Consider the following 4,485-nt stretch of genomic DNA (forward strand, 5'->3'; position numbering starts at 1 on the left):
ACTGTGACCGGCCTGGGGGGCCTGGTCCATGGGGGTGAACCTTATCACCAAGCCTAGCTCAGCCCGGTGGCCTTGTCCCATCCAGAGGTGCTCTTTGCTACCAGTGGGGAGGTGGAGTGCTGGCTCCTGGGGCCTGGTGGCCGGTTAACCCTAGCATTAGGGCTAGGGTGAACCTTAACCCCAAGCCTAGCTCAGCCCGGTGGCCTAGTCCCATCCAGGGGTGCTCTTTGCTACCACTGTGACCGGCCTTGGGGGCCTGGTCCCTGGGGGTGAACCTTGACACCAAGCCTAGCTCAGCCCGGCGGCCTAGTCCCATCCAGGGGTGCTCTTTGCTACCACTGTGACCGGCCTTGGGGGCCTGGTCCCTGGGGGTGAACCTTGACACCAAGCCTAGCTCAGCCCGGTGGTCTCGTCCCATCCAGGGGTGCTCTTTGCTGCCTGGGGGGCCTGGTCCATGGGGGTGAACCTTGACACCAAGCCTAGCTCAGCCCGGTGGCCTTGTCCCATCCAGAGGTGCTCTTTGCTACCACTGTGACCGGCCTGGGGGGCCTGGTCCCTGGGGGTGAACCTTGACACCAAGCCTAGCTCAGCCCGGTGGCCTTGTCCCATCCAGAGGTGCTCTTTGCTACCAGTGGGGAGGTGGAGTGCTGGCTCCTGGGGCCTGGTGGCCGGTTAACCCTAGCATTAGGGCTAGGGTGAACCTTAACCCCAAGCCTAGCTCAGCCCGGTGGCCTAGTCCCATCCAGGGGTGCTCTTTGCTACCACTGTGACCGGCCTTGGGGGCCTGGTCCCTGGGGGTGAACCTTGACACCAAGCCTAGCTCAGCCCGGTGGTCTCGTCCCATCCAGGGGTGCTCTTTGCTACCACTGTGACCGGCCTTGGGGGCCTGGTCCCTGGGGGTGAACCTTGACACCAAGCCTAGCTCAGCCCGGTGGTCTCGTCCCATCCAGGGGTGCTCTTTGCTACCACTGTGACCGGCCTTGGGGGCCTGGTCCCTGGGGGTGAACCTTGACACCAAGCCTAGCTCAGCCCGGTGGCCTCGTCCCATCCAGGGCACCAGGGGTGCTCTTTTCGGCCTGGGGGGCCTGGGGTGCCTGGTCCCTGGGGGTGAACCTTAACACTAGAAGTCCCAGGGATTTCTATATCCCCCCAGAAGTCCCAGAGCAGGGTCAAATGAACTCTAGGACCAAACTGACGACTCTGATGGCTACAATTTGCCTCTATTAATTTGTAAATGAATCACCTGAGAAATCAGCAGGGGGGAGAGCCTGACTCTAACAATGGAAGTCTGGAATGTTAGGGGGAAGTGCCCTGGAAGCTAAAGTCACAATGCCCCGTTTATTAACTCGTTCTGCTTGATGCTGGGGGAGAACAAACACAGACTACAAACATTGAAAGAAACAGAGTCACCTCTTCCAACACACCTGGTTCAAATGATTATCAGGCTTCTGCAGAGCTGGATGATCATTTGAATAAGGTGTGCTGATTAGCGGCCCTCGAGGACCGGAATTGGACACCACTGGAATACCATGTTGTCATGCAGCCTTTTGTGCTGTGGGGAATAAATAGCTGGCTGCTTCCACCTGCTGACACTCCACACTTATTCTACTCAAAATGCAGAGAAGGTTTACCACTCAAGAAGCGTTGGAATTGATCCTGAACAATGCAAACCCTTGTGACTCAGATGGGGAGGACATAAACCTTCAGCCAAATTCGGATTCGGACTCTGAGCTGTCTTCAGGTTAGATTTCCCAAACATCCTATTTTCATTTCCTGACTTTATTTTTATTTAAAACCGAAGAAAAGAATAATTTGAATTTGTTCACATTGCAGATGACGCGACTGCTCCTCATCTGGAAAAGAGAGCTCGGTTGGAGAGTGAGCCCACAGAGACGGCGAAAGAGGGCACAGTGTGGCATGAAGAACATGTGGGTACAATTCTCCGTTTCACTCCAATGGAACCGTACGCTGCAGATGGAGAGCCAACAGCAAAGGCCAGAAGAAGAATCAGGAGTCGCCTTCAGAGCTTCCTCTGTTTCATTACTGTTGGCATGCTCCGTCCCATTCAAGAATGGACTATTCAGCATGCACGGCAAACGGAGCAGACGGACTGGTTCATGATCCTCCATGAACTAATGGCATTTATTTCTGTTATTATTTTGAGGGGGGTGACCAAGGTTCCATCTCTGCGTGACAGCTGGTCAGCATGCCTGGGAAACCCACTTATCACTGGAATTATGTCACGAAACCGTTTCCAAGACATCATGCGTCACCTACGATTTGATGACATGTTTACGCGCAGTGAGCGAGTGCAGACAGATAAGTTTGCTGCAATTTCGGATGTGTGGGGATCGTTTGTTACCAACTGCATCACATGCTACAACCCTGGTCGACACATCACAATTGATGAACAGCTTTTCCCATCGAAGACTCGCTGCTGTTTCCTGCAGTACATTGCAACAAAACCCGACAAATTTGGCATAAAGTTTTGGGTGGCTTGTGATTTGAAAACAAAGTACATCTGCAATGTCCTCCCATATCTTGGAAAGGACCCCAGTCGTCCCAGTGAGGAGAGACTTTCTGAGAGTGTGGTGATGAAGCTGATGGAACCATTTATGGACAAAGGCAGGACGGTCACCACGGACAATTTCTTTACATCACTGACACTTGCACGACGACTGCTCAGCCGGAAAACCACCATCCTCGGGACAGTCAACAAGATTCGCCGGGAAATTCCTCAGTCAACTAGAAAGATGGACCGCAAGGAATTCACCACTCAGGTATGTTGTTGGTCTTTTTTATTCCATCAACACCTCTGAGTGTGTCATTGTGTTTAAAACCGCTATAATAACAACAATTTCTTCTTTTTTAGGTGTTTTCCACCACTGGTGCCACGCTGACGGTGTATGCGCCCAAACGAAAAAAGACCGTCTACATTCTCAGCAGCATGCACAGCGTGGTTGAGACTGAGGAAACCATCAAAAGGAAGCCAAACACCATCACCCAATACAACACCACAAAGTGCGGAGTGGATGTGATGGACCAGATGGTGCGGGAGTACAGTGTGCGCACAGGAACACGGCGATGGCCAGTCGCCGTGTTCTACAACATGATCGACATGGCGGCACTCAATGCACATCTGCTTTATCAAGCATGCACCGGGGTGCAGGAGAGACGGGTGGACTTCCTGGTTCAGCTAGCAAGAGAGTTGGCTAACTCTCATGTGAGTGAAAAGAAGGCACTCAAAGAGCAACTGCGCCAACAACAACCGCCTACACCTGGCCCTGGGAAAAGGGCTAAGTGTCAGATCAACCATTGCTGCAAGAGCAATCGCGCAACTGTGCGATGTGTTCATTGCCACAAATACACATGTGGCAAATGTAGGAGAGAGATACCGTGGCAGTGCCAAGTATGTCACGAGTCTCAATAAGAGGATGAAGGAGATTCTTCTAAATAAAAACCATTGAAAACAAATCACAGTTGTTCTTTTGCACATTTCTCACACCACACTGTCATTAAAAATAAATAATTTTTGTGTTCTCTTTGGGTCAAATGACACCTCTATGGGTTTTATAGGTAAAAAGTTCATTTGACACCTCTGTGGGACTTCTAGTGTTAAACGTGCACGACTGTGGAGCTGTTTGCAGTGACTTTGACACTAAATCTGGTGACTTTCCAACATTTCTTAGAAACTTTTTTCTCAAAAGCGACTATTGACAAATCTAGTGACTGTTTCTTGTGTTATTGATTAGTTCTCTGATGTTTTAGAGATTAGAAGCTTGTGTCACTCTGGCCACGATTACATTAATTTCTTAATTCTGAATTAACGTGTTCTGCTTTGTGTTTACGTAGAAATAGTGATTACAAAGTGAGGTTTACATGCAAAACAGGTTTATCCGGCTTTATACAATTCCTCTTTTGGTCTGGGGGTTGGGAAGCATTCGGATTGGACAGGGGGCAATCGTGAAGTAGTCACGTCTATTGGGATAAAACACACAACAAATCTTTTCTGTTTGGATACAACTTAAAAGACCGATTAAGAAAATATTTGACTTTTATTTTGATTGTAGTTTTAAAGCAGGAGCTTGACAATAACAAACAGTTTCACTTTGGTCAGCGGTGCAGGAGAAGAGAGAACACTGTACTTTGGTCAATCAAAGCCAGAGTTTAATGCAACAGCTGTTCCACCTCCATTATACAGGACGTTGAGTAAAAAAATGAACTTTATAATGATCCGTGCGTCATTAGTGAAGCTCTGTTGCTTCATGTGTGCGTGCATGAACACGCATTGACCTTTGTCGAGCTGCTAATAATAACACCTAAAGCAGCTGATGGAGCACTTTGTTTGTTAAAAGATCTCTGATTGGCTACAAAAGAGCGTCACACTCCTTGTTTTCTAAAGCTTGAATACAGAGCCAAGAGAAGGAGCTGAAGTCCAGTGTCCTCTCAGAACACTTTGAATTACAATATTCTGAAAAGTTATTA

Source organism: Gouania willdenowi, chromosome 1, assembly GCF_900634775.1.
Source record: "Gouania willdenowi chromosome 1, fGouWil2.1, whole genome shotgun sequence".
Taxonomy (NCBI): Eukaryota; Metazoa; Chordata; class Actinopteri; order Blenniiformes; family Gobiesocidae; genus Gouania; species Gouania willdenowi.